This window comes from Canis aureus, chromosome 1 (genome assembly GCF_053574225.1).
Source record: "Canis aureus isolate CA01 chromosome 1, VMU_Caureus_v.1.0, whole genome shotgun sequence".
Taxonomy (NCBI): domain Eukaryota; kingdom Metazoa; phylum Chordata; class Mammalia; order Carnivora; family Canidae; genus Canis; species Canis aureus.
The window spans coordinates 79313257-79336763 of NC_135611.1; the positions used below are offsets into that span (position 1 = coordinate 79313257).

The 23507-nt window shown below is 38.6% G+C and overlaps 1 long non-coding RNA gene across 6 annotated transcripts in view; it reads right to left on the reverse strand.

The window, feature by feature from the left end:
- Positions 1-23131, reverse strand: part of LOC144318716 (uncharacterized) — a 188519-nt gene extending 165388 nt beyond the window's left edge. For 4 of the 6 annotated variants that reach the window (XR_013384774.1, XR_013384778.1, XR_013384773.1 and 1 more), the window contains exons 1-3: positions 22444-23131; positions 17512-17644; positions 13424-13523 (exon numbers count right to left, since the gene is read on the reverse strand). This is a non-coding gene — a long non-coding RNA (uncharacterized LOC144318716). The remainder of the gene's footprint in view (positions 1-13423; positions 13524-17511; positions 17645-22443) is intronic. The other 2 variants (XR_013384779.1, XR_013384771.1) reach the window with 2 other exon arrangements.
- Positions 23132-23507: the final 376 nt, after the last annotated feature.

Genomic DNA, 23507 nt, shown 5'->3' on the forward strand with positions numbered 1-23507 from the left:
CTTGTTTGCTTTTTAATTTTTTTTATTTGAGTGTAGTTGACACATAAGATTACATTAGTATCAGGTGTATAACATAGTGTGATTCAACATCTCTATAGACTATGCTGTGCTCACCACAAGTGTGGCTGCCATCTGTCACCATACAACATCATTACAATATCATTGACTGCATTTTCTATGTTCTACCTTTAATTCCTGTGACTTCATTCATTCCATAACTAGAAGCCTATATCTCCCACTCCTCTTCACACATTCTGTCCATCTGCACACCCCCCTTCCCTCTGGCAACCATCAGTTTGTTTTCTGTATTTATAGGATTCTGCTTTTTGTTTGTCCATTTACTCATTTGTTTTAACAGTATGTTTACTTATATAAAATCATCAAACTATCTTCCAAAGTAGCTGCACCATTTCACACACCAACTAACAATGAACAAGACTTTGTGTTGCTCTACATTGTTGTCAGCAGTCAGCATTTGATGTTGTCAGAGTTCTGGAGGCTGGCCCTTCTAATAGGTGTGGACAACCTTCCTCTGATCACTTATTAGTTTCAGAAGTTTTTGGATATTTTTTCTGATTTTTTTTCTCATATTAGACAGTCATGTCATCTGCAAAAACAAAGACAGTTTTAGTTTCTCCTTTTCCATCTGTACTCATTTTATTTCCTTTTCTTCGCTCATTGCATTAGCTAGAATTTCTGGTAAATGTTGAAAGGGAGTATTGAGTGGAAACCCCCTATCTTGTTCCTAACCATAGCAGGAAAGATTTTAGTTTCTCACCGTTAAGTGTGATGTTAGCATAATGCTGGCTTCATAGAATGAGGTAGGAAGTATTCCCCCTGCTTTAATCTTCTAAAAGATATTGTGTAGAATTGGTATAATTTCTTCCTTAAATGGTAGAGTTAATCAGTAAACACATCTGGGCCTTGTGTTTTCTGTTTTGAGAGTTATTAATTATTGATTCAATTTTAAAAGTAAATATAGGCTTACTCAGATTATCTATTTCTCTTTGTGTGAGTTTTGAAAGATTGTCTTTCCAACAATTGGCCTGTTTCATCCAGATTCTTCTCAACTGGGTAGGCATACAGTTGCTCTTAGTATTCCTTTGCTATCCTTCTAATGTCTGTGGGATATGCATTGATGATATCCTGTCCTGCATTTCTGATATCAATAGTTTGTCCTCTCTCTCTCTCTCTCTCTCTCATTAATCTGACTAGAACCTTTTAAATTTTATGTTTTCAAAGAATCAAATTTTGGTTTTGTTGACTTTGTTGATTTTCTGTTTTTATTTTTATTTTTTTTAAGATTTATTTATTTTTTAAAAAAGATTTATTTATTTATTCATGAGAGACACAGAGAGAAAGAGACAGAGACATAGGGAGAAGGAGAAGCAGGCTCCCCATAGGGAGCCTGATGTGGGACTGGATCCTGGACCCTGGGATCATGCCCTGAGCCAAAGGCAGACGCTCAATTGCTAAGCCACCCAGGTGTCCCAATTTTCTGTTTTTAATTTCTCTGATTTTTATTGTTTCCTTTTTTCTGTTTACTTTGGATTATATTTGATCTTCTTTTCCTAGTTTCTTAAGGTAGAAGCTTAGGTGATTGATTTTAGATATTTCTTCTTTTCTAATTACACATCCAATGCTATAAATTTCCCCCTATACACTGTTTTTGCTGCATCCCACAAGTTTTGATCTGTTCTCATTTTCATTTTGTTCAAAATATTTTAAAAGTTCTCTTGAGATTTTTTTGACCAATGCATTATTTAGAAGTGTGTTGTTTAAACTCCCAAGTATTTGGGGGATTTTCTAGCTATTTATTTGTTCTTGATTCCTCATTTAGTTTCACTGTGGTCTGAGAACAAACATTATGATTTCTGTTGTTTTAAATTTGTCATGTGTTTTAGGGCCCAGAACATGGTCTGTCTTGGTGTATATTCCACATGAGCTTGAGACATATATTCTACTGTTAAATGAAGTGGTCTATAGATGTTTGTTAAATACATTTGGTTGATGGTGCTGTGGAATTCAGCTATATTTTGATTTTCTGCCTGTTGGATCTATCCATTATGATGAAGGGATGTAGAAGTCTCCAGCTATAATCATGGATTCATCTCTTTCTCCTTACATTTTTATCAGTTTTTGTCTCACAAAGTTGGATGTTTTGTTGTTAGGTATATACACATTAAAAATTATGTCTTCTTAAAGAATAGACCCCTTTATTATTACATAATACCTCTCTTTGTACCTGATACTTTTCTTTGTCTTGAAGTCTTCTCTGTCTGAAATTAATATAGCTCCTTACACTGATTCATATGAGCATGGTATATTTTTCTCCACCCATTTACTTTTAATCTATATGTATTTTTATATTCAAAGAAGATTTCTTATGGTTAGATCTTGTTTTTTTCACCCTCTCTGATAATCTCCTTCTTTTATTTTATTTATTTTTTTCTAAGATTTTATTTTTTTATTCATGAGACACACACACACAGAGAGAGAGAGGCATAGACACAGGCAGAGGGAGAAGCAGCCTCCATGCAGGCAGCCTAATGTGGGACTCGATCCCAGGACTCTATGATCCCAGGGTCCTGCGGTAGAGAACCACATCAGGCTCCCCGGAGGGAGCCTCCTTCTTTCTCCCTCTGCTTATTTCTCTGCCTCTCTCTCAATGTCTCTCATGAATAAATAAATAAAATCTTTATTTAAATCCAGATTTGAAGTACTGGATGAAATTAACTGCAGAAAGTAAGCCCTTAGTGACGTGATGTTGTGGTGTGGGAGTGGAAGCATTCTAGAGTCCTACCACTAGATTTCAGTCTTGCAGTGAGCTTGTGCCCCTGAGCTATACACTTCACAAATGCCTCTCAGGTTTTGCTCCCACCTGTTGATAGGGACAGAATGGCTGGACAGGGCTGGAGTTGGGCATTTTCCTTCCTCCAGGTCAGTTAGTATCTGACAATACCCCAAGAGGTTACGCATCAGGCAAAAACAGCTTCTTAAGAACAGGCCATAAGTGTGACTACATGCTTTCGTGTATTTCCAACTTGTGCCTTTTCTCTTCTCCCTGCAGGAACCCTAAGGAGATTTTTCTCTGATCTTCAAAATGACAATCTGGTAGAGGTCCAAGAAGGGAAACTCGAAAGTACGGGGGCTACCCTGGAATTTTTAACTCACAGACTTTTTTTTTTTTTTTTTTTTACAATAAGCCTCTAGCAATTTGCCAAATATAATTCAAGTTTTATACCTCTGTCCTGGTTTCCATGCAGATTTCTGCTCTTGGGTTTCCGCTCCAGTATGTTGTCATTCTCTGTATCTGCCTGTTTGCCTCTCCAATTTTGTGGACAATGATTTGCCCTGTGATCCCACTCTTCTAATGAATCTAAGAGGAATTGTTGATTTTTCAGTTTGTTCAGCTTTTTACTTGTTAGGACAGAGTTGTGACTTCTAAGCTCTTCACATGCTGGACTGAAAACTGGAAGCATCATGAGATTTTTCCAGTGAAATAAACTGTTAATTCTAAGTATTTCTAATGTTCTAATTACAGTATGTTCACTGAATATAAGGTTTACCATCTTTTAAATTTGTCTATACCTTTATAACCGACAGGAAGAGATTTTCAGATTTGTCAGAAAACTTTTAAGGTCATGGAACAGTCATATTTTTCTTATTGATCATTAAGATCACTTTAAACAGATCAGCTTGCATGATCATCTTAGCAGTTCCACAAGTAAGAACAGCCTGTATTTTATTTCTTCTATATTTTATTTCTCATAGATGCCTGGGTTCCTCTTCTGGCTCAATGATATATATATTGACGTACTGTTACAGCTTATTAGATTTTTAAAACTTTGGAGTGTATTTTGATTTTGGATATGGACATTTCTCTCTCCCTTCCAACTATTATTTTAGTTTTACAAATCTGCTTTATGGTTTGATTATACTTGAAATCATAAATCATACTTGATTACAATGACTTTTTTTCAATATGTCACTGGAATTCATTTGCTGACATTAATTAGAACCTAAAAGCTGAAAAGAAAGGTACTCTAGTAAACTCTAGTAAACTTTTACTTATTTGGTATATTTTCCATGTCTGATTTTTGTATTAGGATTGTTAGCTTTCTTTTATTTCTTTTTTTTTATGAATTGGAAAGCAACCAATGTCTTTCTAAGGTGTACATCTTTGATTATGCTTTCTAATTTCATAAAGCTGTTTGTATTTTCTACTCAAAATATAAGTCAATATTGGCTTCATATAATTTATTCAATAGTCATCCACTTTGTCTAGATTTTCTTTTTTTTAAAAAATATTTTATTTATTTATTCATGAGAGACACAGAAAGAGAGGTAGATACATAGGCAGAGGGAAAAGCAGGTTCCCTGTGGGGGGCCTGATGCAGGACTTGATCCCAGGACCCTGGGATCATGACCTGAGCCGAAGGCAGATGCTCAACCACTGAGCCACCCAGGTGCTCCTATCTAGATTTTCAAATGTGTTGGTATAAAGTTAGCATGGTACTCTTTTGTAATTAAAAAAAGAAAATCTCTGCTTTATGGCTAATCACATCTCTATCATATTTGCCAAATATTGCTTATTTTAATGGTCTTTTAAAGAAACAAGTGTTTGGTTTTATTTGTCAAGGTTATAGCTTTTCTTCTCCATTTTGGCTTTTCTGTTTATTAATTTTGTCCTTTTACTCTTTTGGATTTACCTTGTTCTTTTTCTATGTCCACTGTCCAATTCCTTTGAGAGCCATTTTCAACAACTCAACCAGGTCTTCCAGCTGTGTCATAGCCACTTCATCATATGCCATTAAAACTTAATCTCGTACACTGGGTGAAGACTCAGCAGCCTTATTTTGCTTTCAAAATTGTTCTATGGCCTTAGACTCTTCTCCTGAATTAGCACTATCATGAGGGAAAATTCTAGTGGGCCTTCATACTGCTTATAAACCTTGCCTTTCCTCCAGTTTCATAATGAAAGAAAAAATATTTCTACTCTTTTTGTTGTTGTTGCTGTTGATCAAAAACTTAGCAAGGCTCCTTTGCAGTCTATTCAAATCCAGAAAAATAAGCAAGTCTTCATACACAGGCTTACTGAAATGTCATAATTTAAACTATATATAACCTTGAACAATGGTCCTTTCAAAATCCCCATAATCTCCCTTTCTAGGTATTCAAAGTTTTCTATTCCTACAATATATTTTAATGGTCAGTTTGTGTCCTACAGTCTTCCTCCTGCTTCTGGGTATACAGCTAGCTGACCCCTGAAAAACCACAGGTTTGAACTGTTCAGGTCCACTTATATGTGAATATTTTACAGTACCATACTATAAGTGTAGTTTCTCTTTCTTATGATTTTCCTAATGGAATTTTCTTTTCTCTAGCTTACTTTGTTTTAAGAATACAGTATATAATCCATATAACCTACAAGCTATATATTAATTGACTGTTTAGGTTATCAGTAAGGTTATTAACAGTTAAATTTGGGGGGAGTTGAAGTTATACATGGATTTTTGACTGCACAGAGCATTGGGGTCCCCTAACCCCTGCACTGTTCAAGGTCTACTGCATATTCAAAGGAAACATAATTATTACTTGAAGAGCTATCTATACTCCCATGTTCATTGCATCATTATTCACAACAGCTGAGGTATGGAAACAACCAAGGTGTCCATCCACAGATGAAAGGATAAAGAAATACAATATACAATGTAATATTTTTCAACCTGAGAAAAAAAGGAAATCCTATCATTTGCAACAACATGTATCAAACTGGAGGGCATTATGCTAAGTGAAAGATGCCAGTTAAAGAAAGACAAATACTACATGGTAGTGCTTATATATGGACTTTAAACAATTAAAAAATTAAATAAACTTCCTCCCCAGGACATTTTTCTGTAATAATATCGAGCACCCTATGCCATTTGGGTATAGGGTGTCACATTTTCTTACTGTTTGTGCTAGATTGCAACCCCATGGGGTCTATCATATTTACTAGAGTATCTAGATTATAGTTTAACCATTGTTTTGTGTCATTTTGCTTTCTTTGTAATTTATTCCTCTACTTCTGGCATTAGAACCTAGTTTCTTCCTTAGGAGAAGTCCCTATGATTCAGGTAGGTTGCATGTCCCTGCCCTACCCCCCTAATTTGGGCCTGGTAAATCACAGTATTTTTTATATACTCTATATGTCTTAAGTACTTATTTTCTCTATTTTATCCTCCAAATTTTAGTCTGGTTATTTTTTTTCTTGACTTTAATAGTCCTTTCTTATGTTTGACTAATGTAATATTAAACCAATCAACTGAGTGCTTCATTTCAACTATTGCTTTTTTAATTCTAGAATTTTCCTTTGGTTGCTTTACATAGATAATTTTGCTTAAATTGTATATGTTGCCCATGGGTTTTCTTGAATACATTAATCATAGTTTTTAAATAATAGTTTCATTGAGATATAATTTACTTTCCGTACCATTCAAAATGTACAATTTAATGTGCTATGCATCTATTGCCACAGTCAATCTGACAACATTTTAAATCACCTCCTCCTCTAAAAGAGAATGAAACCTATTAACAGTCACTCACTCCCCATTTCTCCCAATTCTAGACAATCACTGATACACTCTCTATATCTGCAGATTTTCTTATTCCATACATTTTATACAACGTTTATACATTTAATATGTAGGCTTTTGTGACTAGCTTCTTTTATAGCATATTTTCAAGGTTCATTTATGCTGTAGCATATATCACTACTTCATTTCTTTTTATGGCTGAATAATATTCCATCAGTATGGATATATCATGTTTTACTATTCCATTCATCAGGTAATGGACATTTGGGTTATTTCCACTTTTTGATGATTAGAAATACTGCTTCTATGGCTATATTTGTGTGCAAGTTTTGCATGCAAGTCTAGCAAAAATGTTAAATTATAGTCTATTTTTTAACTGTTTTTTTTTTTTGTTTATGGAAAGATTAAGCAGAAAGTACAGAGTCCTCATATATCCCCTCACCACTCTATCTAGTTTCCCCCGTTATTAACATATAACATTAGGGCAATACATTTGTTACAGTTAATGAGCCAATATCAATACATTATTATTAACTGAAGTCCATAGTTTAGAGTTCATTCATTGTTTTGTACATTATACAGGTTTTCACAAATATGTAATGACATGTATCTACCATAATATCCTACACGGTAGTTTTACTGTCCTAAAGTCCCCACCCCCCCGATTCTGCATTTATTAATTCCCCCCCCCGACTTCTGGTAACCACTAATCTTTTTACTATCTCTAGTTTTACCTTTCCCTGAACTTCATGTAATTGGAATCATATAAGACAGCCTTTGCAGATGGCTTTTTTTCACTTTTTTCTTTGATATCTTTTCATGGCTTAATAATTTTTCTTTGTATTGTTGAATCCTATTTCTTTGTGTGCTATACCATAGTTTGTTTATCCATTCACCCATTGACAAACATCTTGGTTGATTCCAAGCTTTAGCAATTAAGAAAAGAGCTGCTATAAACACCCACATGTAGATTTTTATATGGACTTTACTTTCCAACTTCTTTGGGTAAATTCCAAGGAGTATGATTACTAGATCATATGGTGAGAGTATGTTTAGTTTGATTAAAAAAAAAAAAAACTGCCAAACATCTTTCAAAGTAGCTGTAATATTTTGCATTCCCTGTAGCCATAAATGTGTATTCCTGATATTCTACACCTTCACCAGCTTTGGTATTTTACTTTTTGGATTTTAGCCATTTGATTAGGTGTGTAGTGGTATCTCATTACTGTTTTAATTTAAACTTTGCTGATGACATATGTGTAGCATCTTTTCATATGCTTATGAGCCATTTCCTTTATTAAATCATATATATCCAGATTTGCAGAAGGGAAGCTAAGATGGTGGCATAGTAGGAGGACCCTATGCTCATGTCATCCCTAGAGGACAACTAGATAACTATCAAATCATTCTGAATTACCACAAAATCAACCTGAGTACTGACAGAACAACCAGCACAACTAGAGGGAGAAGAGAGGCCACATGGAAGGAGATAGGAAGTGTGGAGATGTGGTTTGGGGGAAAAATGGATTGTGAGTACTGCAGAGACAGGATGGAGCTCTACTCATAGAAAAAGGTAAGACAGAGAAGAACACAGGGAAAGCACATGGAGATCACTTCCTTGAAACTATTGGCTAGGTAGGTAGTGAGAGGGGCTGATTTTCATGAGTTTTCACAACTAGCAGCTCTCAAAGACTTTAGTTTTATTCTATTTTATTTTTTAAAGATTTTATGTACTTACGAGAGACACAGGGAGAGAGAGACAGAGAGAGACAGAGACAGAGAGACAGAGACACAGGCAGAGGGAGAAGCAGGCTCCATGCAGGGAGCCTGATGTGGGACTTGATCCCAAGATCCAGGATCACACCTTGAGCCAAAGGTGGAGCTAAACCACTGAGCCACCCAAGGCTGCCCCCAAAGACTGTAGTTTTAAAGGTCAGTGTGCTTAGCTGGGATAGAGCCCCCAGGGCAGTGCCCTACTCCTGGAGAGAAGGCAGACAAACAACACTGGGGCAGATGATGTGATCTGAGGCATGCCTAAGGTTCACAAGAGAGACACCATTCACTATTCTTGGACTGTGTCTGTGAGGGATAGCATTTGCAGAGGTGCTTTTCCAGGGACAAAGGAACCTCTAGGCACATTCTCCCACCTCTTCCCAACACCTGGCCCTCAGCATAAACCAGCTTCAGTAAACAGCACAGCACTAACACTGGGTGCCTAACCTGTTTACACCAAGTCCTGCCCTCCTGCATCTTGCTGATACTGCTTTTCTTGGGCAAGTGTGCTTAAGGACCAGCACAGTGGGACCCTTCCCCCCAAAACCAACAGAAGCCCCCACACATACCACAAGTCCAGACCAGCAAGTTCTATAAGGCTTCAGTTCTAGTGGAAGTAACATCAAGTCTCATTTAACAAGCAGATCAGAGCACATCTCGTTAAAACTTGCCACACTCTGGCCAAGACCAAACACTGTCCACTACAGGCAAGGAGAACCTCTAAAGATGACTGGCCTGAAGCCTACAGCAGCCAAAACAGCAGTAGAGTGAATGCAGCACACACCAGAGATACTTCCTGAAGCACCAATCCCTGGACACTGTATGACTTCTTCATAAAGGCATTACTCTCAGGAACAGGAAACACGAGAGGCTTTTCTAATGCACAGAAGAAGATAGAGACTTAGACAAAATGCCAAGACAAAGGAATTAATCCCAAGAGAAAGAAACAAGTTAAGGTCACTGACAGAGAGCTAATAAAAGTAGATATAAGTAATATGCTTGATGGAGAATTTAAAGCAACAACCATAAGGATACTCACTGGGCTTGAGAAAAGAAAGGAAGACTTTAGGGAGGCCCTTACCATAGAGATAAAAGAGCTAAAAAACAATCAGAAATGAAAAATGCAATAACTGATATTTGAAATTGACTGGATTTGTAATGCCCACAAGGATGGAAGAAGCAGAGGAACAAATAAGAGATATAGAAGATAAAATAATGGAAAATACTGAAGCTGAACAACAGAGAGAAGATTATGGACCATGAAAATAGACTTAAAGAACTCAGTGACTCCATCAGACATAATAACATTCATATCACAGGAGTCTCAGATGAAGAGAGGAAAAAGGGGGCAGAAAATTTGAGGAGATTATAGATGAAAACTTCTCTAACCTGGGGAAAGAAACAGGCACCAACAGGCATCCAGACCCAGGAGACACAGAGAACTCCCATCAAAATCAACAAAAGGAGGCCAATGCCAAGATGTATTATAATTGAATTTGCAAAATATAGCAATAAAGTAAAATTCTTAAAGCAGCAAGACAAAAGAAGTCCCTGACTTATGGGAAAGACCTATATGGCTAGGTGTAGATCTCTCAACAGAAACTTGGCAAGCCAGAAAGGAGTGGCATGATATATATATTCAACAGGTTGAATGGGAAAAATATGCAGCCAAGAATATTGTATCCAGCAAGGCTATGATTCAGAATTCAGAACAAACAGAAACTAAAGGAATTTGTGACCACTGAACTAGCCTAGCAAGACATAGTAAAGGGTACTCTTTGAGTGGAGGGGAAAAAACAAAAGTGATAAAGACGGAAAAAGAACAGAGAAAATCCGCAGAAACAATGACCAAACAAGTAATAAAATGGCACTGAATACGTATCTATCGATAACTCTGAATGTAAATGGACAGAATGCTCCAATCAAAAGACATAGGGTGTCAGAAGAGATGAAAACCAAGACCCATCTCTATGCTGTCTACAATGGACTCATGTTAGACCCAAAGACACTTGAAGACTGAAAGTGAGAGGATGGAGAAACATTTATCATGCAAATGGACATCAAAAGAAAGCCAGAGTAGCAATACTTAGACAAACTAGATTTTAAACCTAAGACTGTAACAAGAAATGAAGAAAGGCACTATCTCATAATAAAGGGGACTATCTAACAAGAATATCCAACAATTGTAAATATTTATGCCCCCAACATGGAAGTATCCGAATATATAAAACGATGACAACATAAAGGAATTCATTGATAATAGTACAATAACAGTAGGGGACTTTTATACCCCACTTATATCAATGGCCAGATCATCTGAGCAGAAAATCAACAAGGAAACAATGACTTTGAATGACAGACTGGACTAGATGGGCTTAACAGATATATTCAGAACATTCCATCCTAAAGCAGCAGAATACATGTTCTTTTCAGGTGCACATGAGTCATTCTCCAGAATAGACCACATACTAGGTCACAAATCAGGCCTCAAGTACAAAAAGACTGAGATTGCACCATGCTTATTTTCTGACCACAATGCTATGAAACTCAAAGTCAACCATATGAAAAAATCTGGAAGTACCACAAATACATAGAGGTTAAACAACATGTTACTAAACAAGGAACGGGTCAACTTGAAAATCAAAGAAGAAATTTAAAAATACATGGAAACAATGAAAATGAAAACATGATAGTCTGAATCTTTGGGATATAGCAAAAGCAGTAAAAAGAGGAAAGTATATAGCAATACAGGCCTACCTCAAGAAGCAAGAAAAAAAAAAAAAAGAAGCAAGAAAAATCTCAAATAAACAATCCAAAGTCAAAGGCACAAGCTGAACAACAGAGAGAAGATTATATTTTATAGCAGCATTATCAATAGCCAAATTATGAAAAGAGCCCAAATGTCCACCAACTGATGAATGGGTGAAGAAGATGTGGTATATATATATATAAAATGGAATATTACTCAGCCATCCAAAAGAATGAAATCTTGCCATTTGCGACAATGTAGACGGAGCTAGAGTGTTATGCCAAGTGAGATATGTCAGTCAGAGAGAGAAATACCATGTTTTCACTCATATGTAGAATTTAAGAAGAAAAACAAATAAACTTAGGGTGGGAAAAAGGGAAATCAAGAAAGACTCTTTAACTACAGTGAACAAACTGAGGGTTACTGGAGGGGAGGTAGGTGGGGGATGAGTTGAATAGAGGATGGGGATTGAGGAGTGCACTTGCTGTGATGAGCACCGGATATTGTATGTAAGTCACGAATCATTAAATTCTACACCTGAAACTAATATGACACTGTATGTTAACTAACTGGCATTTAAATAAAAACTTTAAAAAAATCATATATATCCAGAATGTCCAAGATCTCACCATGCTGTGTGAGGTTTCTATTTTTCCTTAGTTTTTGATCATTTTGCTTTTTTCCTGGAATGTCAAGGAATATATGTGTGTGTATATATATATTATATACCATATAAATATACAATAATATTTTTTTTTACAATAATATTTTATATTATTGAATACTGGGCTTAATTTTAGAAAACTATAGAGATACTTACATTCCAGTTGTTCTGTTTTCCTTGAGTAGATTAACTTTTACTTTATTTTATTTTATTTTATTTTATTTTTTGCTTATGGCAGAGCTTTTACAGAGACTGATAACCTTAGTCCATTCTTAGTTTGAGCTCATTCAAAGCTGGCTTCTATCTTTGTGAAGGCTGATCTATTTAGGAGATCTATTTAGGGTGTGGCCCCTGGGATTACCACTTAAAAGTCTGATTCCCCCCTGTTCCCCAGTACCCTTTTCCTTGTTGGGATTTGAACCTCATTGTTATCCCTGCTTGTCAGTGTCTTAGCCATTGCTTTTTGCTTCAGCTCTTGCCATTGGGCTTCAGTGCTTGCTGTCTTTTCAACTACTTGGCTTCTCAGCCCCTAGGCTGTAGTTTTGAATCCGTGAATGCCCAGGAGAAAAGCTGTCACAAATATCAAGCTTGTGCCTGTGTTTCCCTTCTCTCCTGAATTTGGCCCATATGTCTTTTGCTTTTCTCTAATATTCTGATGCCTGCAAACAGATGTTCTCTTACTTGATCCAGCTTAGCTAAACTCTCTCAGCTCTTACCTGATCTTATTTCATTATTGAACTATCACCTCAATTTTTCCTGGGAATGAAATTTAAAGTTTTATGTTTAAAGTGTTTTTGGCCTTTTTTAAAACTTTCTGTATTAATTCAATTTCTATAGGGACTTGTTTACTTGACTGTTTTATCTAGTTTCTGTGTTATCAGTAGGAAGTAGCTAATGTGTTATCAGGGAGGCTACATATATTGGGGAAAAATAACTGATGAGTGAGTTGTTCTTTTTATTTTTCTTCTTGTTTACTCTGGTAGTCTAAGTTGGCCTTTTTTGAGTTGACCCAATTGCCCAAATAAGAAATCCACACAACAAAAACTTGACTTCACCCTAATAAATGTCTGCATGTCAGGAGGAGCTAGACGATGAATACTGTAACAACTTTCTCTGTGGGAGGATTTTGCAGCATTTCCCAAGACCCTTTAATTTGCCTTCTGCCAACACTGCTCAGGTTGTGGAGGTTTTCTGAAATTCTGTAGGGCAACCCTCTCTACTTGCTCTTCCACCAGATGAGCTCTTCTCTCTTTCTCTGAGCTCATTTGTGGGCTGTTGCTCTTGTTTCCTCTTTTTCTCCATCCAATCATAATTGTTCATAAGTTCCACAAAACCTTCAAAGCACATTCTCCCTCCCTGCCTCTCTTTCCAATACTGTTAAATATTAATAATATATTTGCATATTCCTATCTTAGTAACAATGGAAAATTGGAAGAGCAAATCTTTAAGTATGAGTCCCATTGACTCACAGAACACCTCTCCTCTGGGTCTAAGCTTGGGATATCCACCTGGTTTTCCTATAATATCTTCTCTGTTTCTCAATTTGTAATGATTTAGCTAATTCCCGAGTTGTGTGACAATAACAAGAGTAGCCATCAGCACTGCAGAAGTACAGCTTCAACCTAGAAACCAGAACCAAGGACTGGAAAATCTACTTACCAATAAGTTTTATTTGTGCTTTATGTTTGACAAGCGCTGAGGGCAAATGACAAGTGAGGGAAAAGCAGCTTAATTTAATTTAGTATCACAGATCCTTGCACTGAAAAAGAAAATGACATTGTTTTTGGTTCAGGTCATTAAAATCCGCTTTTGTGAACAATAGTAACATGTATGGAAAGCAAACACTAATCGATAGGAATAGTGGGTAATTAATTACCAGATCAGGGGCACAGATTACATTTGCTATGGGAGGTTATTAGAGAAGAATTCCAAAAAAGCACTGACATAGAGAAGAAGTAGGGTCTGAGATGAGTCTTAAACAGATATGTAGGAAGGAGAACAAAGAGCCTTGAAGGCAGGGAAAAGTAGTGTCAGGAACGAGAACAGATGGTTATGAAACCAAGGAGTGAACCTGGCTAATCAGGGCAGTGGTGTGGATTGGGGAATAGTGGCAGCAAGACTGGGAGAAGTTGGTTATGTGAAAGAGGATTAGACAGAGGAGGAAGTAAGTAGAAAGACAGAGACTGTGAAATGTCTCCGAAGGTGTAGATCAGTGTAATAATACTTGGAAATCAGTGGTGCCTTGATACTGTATGTTCGGTTTTAAGTAATTAGGGATACACTATAAAAGAAACAAACCACTGATATACTTGATATGTGCCGTGATAGCAGACACAAGAGAATGCATGCTGTGTATTTCCATTAGATGGTGTGTGGTGATAGAGGTCAGTATAGGGGTGGCTTCTGAGGAATATAGAGTGGGAAGAGGTGACAGGGCATTTTTAGGGTGCTAGAAATACCTGATCTGGTGTCAAATACTTGGGTGTATAAAGATGTAAAAATTCACTTATGATCAGTGCAGTCAGTGCTTATTGTTTCTATTTATACCTTTAAAAAATCCATTAGGATAATGAGGCTGTCAGTTGAATGAGGAAAACTAGAGTCAAGGAATAGCCAAGATATGAATCTAGTAATAATTTAGAATGTGCTCGCCATGGAATAGAATGTCACTATTGGAAATAAGGGGAAATATGGGTAAGAAAAAAGATAAACTTTGGATGGTTGGATGAGCTAGATAAATTAGATGACTCTAAGAAGTTTGGCAGTGTTTGGACACTTTTGAACAAAGAAAGGAAATAGAGTTTTATCGAGCATGTGCTATGTGTCAGTCCCTGAGCTATGTTTGTACACATGTCACCTTACTTAATACTGCATCTTATAACCATAAGACTGTGCACCTGAGAGGTAGCTGGTTTTGACATTACAGGTTAAGAAAACAATTAGCTCACATTCATGAGAAGTTTGAAGTCAGAGGAAAGGAATCAAGAGGAAAGGAATCAAAAGGAAATGAGTAGTCAGTGCCCAGAACCATGAAACATACTTCAGAGCTCTCAGTAACCACATGAGAGATGAAGCCACCAGAATTCCTGAGCTTCTTTAGGGGCACAATGAGTCAAATAAAAGCCCAAGGCTTTTATTCTTGCAAAGTGATAAATGTTAGGGGATTAAATGGTGAAGCATTATGAGAGGAGAAATTACATGGCCATCCCAGCACAGAAATACCCTATGTTCTGTCTCAGCATTTCTCAAATTGGCCTTCCACAAAACACAGTTCTCTTAGTTGATTGGGGCTTTGCTCTGAGAAACAGGTTCAGTTGTAAAGCAAATTTGAGTAAAACTGAATTAAACAAAGTTAAATCAATTCTTTCATTCAAAACTTCTGAGTCTATACTGCAACAACGTGTAAGTTGAATCTTATAAAGGGATATTTGGTATACAGCTTTTCCCAAATGTTTTTGCCTCAGAAATGTGTTAATATCATTTAAAACCAATGTTCTGCAGGAGAGAGATGGTGAAATGCTTCTCTCATGTAAAATCTCCAAATCCATTCTTCCCTCTGCCTTTGCTCACATTGCCCCTTACACATGGAATGCCCCACCTAACCTCCACTTGGCAAAATCCTACCCATCTTTTAAGATTCAAGAGATAAGGAAAGGCCTGTATTACTCAAAAGGCAGAGAAAGAAACCCATGGATCTACATTCCCTGTCTAAGAAAACAGAAAATCCTAAAACCATACCACAGTGGCCTTAATTCTGTGTGAAGGTATTGTGTTACTTTGGGTACTGTAAAAAGTCAATGCACCGCAATATATATGGATATGAATGTTTGATCTCTGACAGGACCAGTTTAATTATTAAACAAGTCATTGTGTTTGGCTTAGCTCTCATATCCAGGGAATATTAAAATTGGAACGGTCTTGAATATTAGCCAGTTTATCCACATCATATCCCAGGTGAGGAAACTGAGACCTTCACAGATTGGATAGTTTACATTGACAAAAGATAAGAAAATCAGATACTGGCAGATCTATCTTTTAGATTAAGAATTCTGAGATTTTGTAGAATACCAGGAAAATAGCTCCACTGCTACTGAGAAAATATGTTGCTTATTCATCCTTTCCTGTTGCAGTGACTAAGAGAGATAGTAGTCAGGAGTTATTTCAAGGGGAAAAACCCCTTTAGAAAACTCTCAATTTATATACAGAGGGAAATCCGTCATTCATGTTATTTAAGTTAATTGAATGAGGTTTATCAGCTACATGGGGAAATGATGAAGCTGCTTCTCTAGGATTAACCTGTCAATTTGTTCCAAGGTCTCCCTCTCCTGGCATATTCAAGTGAGTTAATGGTTACTTAGCACCCAATTCAATTTGGAGTCCAGTATAAAGTTGGACTAAATCTCTACCTGTGGCATCTCTATTCTCTGGTAAGCTTGGGCAGAATTATTTCTCTTATGTTTTGACAAATTCAAGTATTAAAAAGGACTAAGATTTTGCAGGTTCTTTTGCCTGGATATGAGGGTAAGGAGGATCAGTGAGTTAGAGTACTCCTAGATTTAAGCATAGTCAAACAGGAAAAAAAGTCTTATGTCTGCAGTAAAAGAAAACTAATTAAAGTTATCTTTTAAAAATAAATTCCCAACTACCTTTCAAATGTTCTGAAATGGTCATGAAGTAAATGCATATGATAGGAAGTGAAGAAGACATCCAAGAATATTTTCTAAGAACTTGTGGATAGCAGTGCAGAGGGCAAGGAAAGTGGAGACCACAGGAGTACTGAAGATGATTTTGTTTGGCCATCATAGTGGAGTCAGAAAGAAAATAAAACAAGAATGACAGATGCAATGGGAAAGAGTATGCAGGGATAGAAAACCCAAAAGGAAAGTAGAAAAACAACAAGACAAGGTAAGGGAGGAAAGGAAGAGGAAAGATGTGAGGAGAGGGCAGATGACACGCAAAAATTAATATGACACACATTTAAGATGTGCCCACAATGGCCATGATAGTTACTATCAAATAGTTTGCAGTTTGTGTTTCAAAGACATGTATAAATAGAAATTTTCATTAAAATAAGTCTCAAGATAAAGGTATCCACTGAATAGTAGGGGAGAATAAAGAGAGGGCACTCAGATTAAATCTTGCCTATAGAATCAGGAAAGTCTTCATAGAGGAGATCTTCAAAGCAGATGATTGGGGAAATATGGAGAAAGAAGAAGGTATGATGAAAGATAGGGAGAGAGAGATATATATAGAGAGACATAAAGGAGATAAAGAAGAAAAGAATTTAAAGAAGAATACTGAGGAGCACAGAGAAAATATCACAAGATTGCCTTGAGGTCACTGAATGATTTTGGAACATTCATATTTTGAGCATTGCAATATTTGTGGATAAAGGCAATAACTATTGTTATTATAATATGCTAGTACTTCACGTGTTTTATTAGATGTTTTAACATTCTATATTTCAAATGAGTATACTGATCTACAGAAAGGTTGAATAACTGCTGGCCAAGGGCAGGGTAAGAATTTGAATGAATCCATTCAGATATGTAAAGCCATACTTTATTTACTAAGCTCTAGAGAAAAACAAACAAACAAAGAAAAAACTCCAAAACAAAAGAAAAAGGTAGACTATCAAAAAGAGAGGAGAAAGAGAAGAAAAAGAAAAAGAAAAAGAAAGGAAAGCAAAGCAAAGCAAAGCTATACATTTAAAATAGAATAATTAATGCTAGCTGGAGATAACTCACCAATATCAGAGTTACACCAGGATTGCAGGATTCTTAATCCACATCCTCCCAATACACGGCACACCCGACCAAAGGCAGACACGTTCTAGAGGACTGTGGAGATTCCTGGAGATTCTTTCCAAATCTCTTCTCTCTTAATCCCAAAGCAGAATTATGGAAAAAAGAATTAATCAGCTGGAAATTGGTTTTTCGCTATCCAAGGACCTTATCATCTCACAAAGGTGTCAGTTTGATTGATTATACTTGTAAGACCATCCTAAGGAACAGAGAACAAGTTGCTGTTTCTATTACTAAATGCTTACCACAGTCACTGCACACCTACTTCACCTAATTTTCATAATAGTATTATACACATTGGTGCTAACTTCCTGACTTTACAGATGAGGAAGCTAAGGCTTTAGAGAAGTTTCACCACTTGCTCAAAGTCACATGGCTGATAAGTAATAGAGCAGCTCTAAATACCCAGGACCACATGACATTCAGTGGTTTAATACTTTGGAGTTCCCTGAAGCTTTTGAAAGCCCAGCAAGATATAGTACTTGGGTCAAGCTTTCAGAGAGCTACAACACCAAGTCTGAACTACAAATATTTTGAGGTATTTCAAGTAAAAGAGGTTGGTAAGATCAAAGAGTTTTTGGAATAAATTGAAATAATTGGAGAAATTTTGCAAGAATTATTACATCTTGACCTCTAATTTAGAGGAAAGACCAGCCACTGTTTTGCCAAATGAAATAGAGTTACCTCAGGCAACTTCCAGAAAAACTATAAATCATTAAAGAGTCATCCTCACTGTTCAGGAACAAAAGGTCTTCTCAGGCCCTCCATGCACATTTCTGAGGTCCCTTCCCAATGTATGAATCTAGGACTTCTGAAATTAAAGCTCCAAATAACAACTGACAATTCCTGTGACTATTTTCCTTTGCTCTCAGGAGTTACTACCAAAAGTTCAAGGAGCTACGGATACTCTTATAATTTACTATGTTGATTCCTGGCCTCCAGGTTTTAGAGATTTCAAAGATTTTCCAAACGAAATCATATGCAATGAAAAAATGGAGTATAATTTAATCCTTTCTATAATATTGTATCACAAAAACTGAGTCTACTAATGTAAAAACTTGATAAACACTATAATTGTCCCACCAGGATGGGCAGGTCAGCAATGTACATATCTGCGGACTGAATGTTACCCGCAGAGAGGCAAGAACGTACCTGGAATAGTCAAGGAACAGAAAGAATCTCAGTGTGCGGAGGCCACAGTGAGCAAAGTGTAGAGAAGAAGGAAATGAACTCAGAAAGGAAGTTGGGAGGCCTAGATTGCTAGGGCTGTAGGGGCATTTTGAGGACTTTGGTTTTTGCCTTGAGTGAGCAACTAAAGACATTTAAGTGATACGGCTTGAACTATGTTTTAACAGAAGCTCTCGGGATGCCATGTTATCAGAGACTGAAGGGGAGTAAAGACAAGATCAGGAAAACCGATGACTGGTTTAAAGAAGTGAATTTCTAAAGATGACCTTCTGGGACACCTCAGTGGCTCAGATGTTGAGCATCTGCCTTTGGCTCAGGTTGTGATCCCGGGGTCCTGGGATCAAGTCTCACATCAGGCTACCTGCTGGGAGCCTGCTGCTCCCTCTGCCTATGTCTCTGCCTCTCTCTCTGTGTCTCTCATGAATAAATAAATAATAATAATAAAAAAAGATGTGCCTTCTACTCAGTGAAGGTGTAGGGCAGGGGTTAGCAAATAACGGTCCCCTGGTCAAACTGGGTTCTCAGCCTGTTCTTGTAGGATCTACGAGATAATAATGGTTCTTCAATTTTGAGAAGTTGTTGGAGAAGGAGAAGAAGCTACAGAAACTGCACATGGCCCAAAGAGCCTAAAATACTTAAAACCTGGAAAATATTTCCAACACCTAATATAAAGCCTCTGGCTGGTGGTAGGTCCTCAACAAACCTGGAAGGAGGAATACGTGAGTAACTTAGTTGCTGAAAATATTATAAAGTGATACGTGTCAAGGAACATTTGTGTCTTTACCCCTAACCTTGAAGAACAATGTCATTTTCATTGAGCTACTGAAAACTACGGTCTATTTTTTGAAACGGTAAAACCAGAGGCATTTTCTCACATAAGCAATGTCAGAAACAAGGTTCAGGCACAATGAAATAGCAAAAAATAATAAAAAACAGTTTTATAGAGCTTTAAACTTTACAAAGGATTTTCATGTTCATCATCTCGTGTTATCGTGAAAATAGGTATTATTTTCCCATTAGAAATTACTACATCCTGGGACGACTGGGTGGCTCAGCAGTTGAGCGTTTGGCTTTGGCTCAGGGCGTGATCCCAGATTCCCAGGATCAAGTCCCACATTGGGCTCCTTGCATGGAGCCTGCTTCTCCTCCCTCTGCCTGTGTCTCTGCCTCTCTTTCTATGTCTCTCATAATGAATAAATAAAACCTTTAAAAAAAGGGGCGGGGGGAGAAATTACCAAATGCTAAATCCTTAGTGATTTCTCAAGAAAAGTTGAAGTCTTGAATGTTACATCTGTGAATTCTGAGGTTGTTCCCTCCACCCCCATGGGAATACTGAGTGCTAAATTCAACAGGTATTTTCAGTTCAAGATGGCAGACCAGAAAAACATATTTACTTTCTATTCCTTTTGACACCATATTTAACAAAGCATAGAAATTCCAAAATGAAAGCAATCAATGCCAAGAGACTGGGGAAGTCATCCACTACAGAAAGGTTTTGATACATTTATAGTGAAATGAAAGTGAAAAAGTGAAAAAGTGAAATGTAGGAGTGATAAAATGATTAAGAAAAGACCACCTAAGAAGGAGCTGCACAAAGCCAGTTTGCTTCTGCTGAGCCTTGGTTATAATAAAGAGAAGAGAGAAGAGGTGGGCTGTAAACAAGGGGACAAAAGGTATTTTAGGGAATAAAAGTTCATTTAACGAGCTCCATGGATCATTCAGTCTGCCCTCCATATTAACTCTGTATGAATTACAATGGGTTGTTGGTGAGGAAGACAAGGGAACAGGGGATGAGTGGTCAAACACAGCTGGTTAGCTATGGCTCACGGCCACTACCACAGATCCCATCAAGGCTGCCCGCCTATGGCTTCATTTGCTGTAATCAGAGATTGCGCTGTATAAACTGTCAGATGAGAGGTAATCTTCCTGGCAACGATAAATTGCTGTTATTATTAAAATATTTTAATTAATGATGAAATTAATCATTTTTAAAACAATATTTTGCCTTGACGAATTCTGTCTCAACATGTTTGCTCCCGCCAAGCCAAATTATCTCAGAGTAACCACTTGTCACCTACTATTATTTTGACTTTCAAGGACAAATAAAAGCATGGTCTTTATTTCAAAAAAGCACCCTGTCCCTCCCGTCTCATTTGGCAAGAAAAATGAGGAGGTAGATTTTTCTGGGATATCCTTGTCCAAATTTCCTTTATTGTCCTGAAATACTAACTCTTATATGTTTAAATTTCCCTCCTTGAGAAAAAAAAAAAAAAGGGAGATGGAACTAATATGACTGTAATTTATTGTTTTCACATTCGTCTGACATGACCACCTTTTTCAGAGTTCCTATAAGAAATCTTTGCCCAAAATTTGTACAAGCTTGCTATTTTTGTTCAAACAAAATCAAGAAACTGTTCCTTATTGAACTCTTCCCAAATGATATCAAAGAATTATGGCTAAATGTCATAGCTGTAAATCATTTCTCTCCTAGAGAGGTTAGAAAGGGCTTCTAACGTTTCTCCTTTTTTCCAACAGAACGTGAGTCTGGTTGAAACCAACCTCAAAATGTGTTGGGGATGGAAGTCCGAATTTGCTCTAACATGCCTAAAAGGAATCTCTTCAACAGAACGCTAAAACTAACTTTGTACATATGAATTATGTCCAATGCTATTCTAAGTATAAAAGATAAATATATGACATTTAAAAATGTACATATATGTTTTTTACTGGTCGGTAGGATTCTTGGTTCTGAAACTTCTGCATGTCATATTCCTAAAATGCAACATCAGCCCCGTGAGAGAGAAAACACTTCAATGATGTAAGCCAAAGAAACAAGATTCAAACTAGGTAAAGCCACGTGTTTGAGGATTTTCAAACTCTTCCTCGTCATGCTGAAGCTTCCACCTCCTAGGCAATAAAACATGTTTCCCTTGCCAGAGGCCCAAGAGTATGTGTCCTCTCTTGGGCATAAGAATTTCTCGAATTGCATGTGGGTGCCAACAATGTGAGGTGAAGGGCGAACCTGGCTGGCCTACTCATAATGACGGATAAGGATCTTACTTTAATCCATTCATTACATTGCTCCACCATTAACTTCCAATAAATGATGTATTTGCTCTCTAGACATGAATGAGATGCCTTACTAGACATAGTCCTAGAGGCCAGAGAAACCAGCCTCTAATCCATATGCAATAATCCACTGGTGCATCCCTTTCAGGTAGATTACAATTTATCTACAATATAATCTTTAGAGATTTACATGAAATTTTTACATAGAATCTTACACATTTGGATCCTGCAAGGAAGACCAAAGACCAAATTGGAGCTGCAAGGCTGAATTACAAATGTGGCATGATGCTATGCTGACGACTGCTGGTCTATGACCTCTGTCTTGTAAGACCAGAGCTCAGTGTGGTCTCTGATCCATTTATCAATTGAACAAAAGAAGACCTAATATTGGGCAGTGCTTGAGCTCGTATTAAGTATAGCTCCGTGCTAAGTACCCTAAGAACTACGAAAAATAAAAATCAATTTTAAGAAAATGGTAACACACACTCCTGAGGAAAAGCTCTGGGAGAGTCAGGCTGGGTTCGAACCCAGGCTATGCCACTACCGTCTCTATGACCCAACGAGCGCTGTCCATTCTAGGTGTGGTTTTGCCAAATTCCCATAAAGAAAAGAACTTACCTGCAAGTGAGAGGGGGCCGGAGGAGGCAGCGCCAGTCAGGTCAGGGTCCAGTGTCTGCTCAGAAACCTTAAAGGCCGCGTAGGTGACACTGGTGACCGGGCTGTAGGCCTCGCAGGGCTGCATGGCAACAGGGCATCAGGGATGCAGGGCAGCAGGGCAGAAGGGCTGAAGAGCGGCAGGGCTGCAGGGCTGCAAGCTTCCCAGGGCATCAGGGCTGCAGGCCTCTAGGGCAACCCTGCTTCAGGGCAAAGGGCTGCAAACCTTCAAGCCTCCCAGGGCGTCAGGGCTGCAGGCATCGCAGGGCATCAGGGCTGCAGGCCTCACAGGGCCGCCTGGCTTCAGGGCAAAGGGCGGCAATGCGGCAAGCATCCCAGGGCGTCAGGGCTGCAGGCCTCTCAGGACGTCAGGGCTGCAGGGCCGCAGGGCAGCTGGTTGGTTTGGATGCCGGGCAGCAGGGCTGCAGGGCTGTAGGGGAGCAGGGTGGCTTGGCTGCAGGGCAGCAGGGCTGCAGGGCAGGCCCTCGGGGAAGCAGGCCAGTCAGCGCCTCTGGGCCTTGGGGGGTCCTGAGCTCGCCTTCCTCGGCTTCCCCGGGGAAGGGTGGCCACGCACACCCTCGGGGCTGAGTGCTCCGGGCCTGGCCCCTGCAGTCCCAGGCCGCGCCCCTCCCCCACGCTGGCGGTTGCCAGGCTGGGGCTCAACCGCCTCCGCCCCGCCCCGCCCCGCCCCGCCCCGGGTGGCGGCCCCGCCCACCTCGGGCTGCTGGTGGGCGCGGCCCCAAGCCCCGCCCACTGCCTGCCCGGGGAGGGGCCCCGGAGTGGCGGCTCCCGCAGGTGTTCTAGGGACACCTCACAATGGCCGGGCGCAGCGCTCAGCGGCCCAGGTGTGCTGCACCTGCAGAGGAGCCAGGCGCCTCGGAGACCCTCTCAGGTCTGGCTCCAGCTCGCGACTCTTGGGCGCACAGCTAGCCCTGCATGGGCAACCTCCTTGGCAGGTGTCTTCGCCCTCCCCGCCGCCGGCCCCTGCCCGGCCGCAGCCGCCCGCTGGGCACCCCTGCCTGTGACAC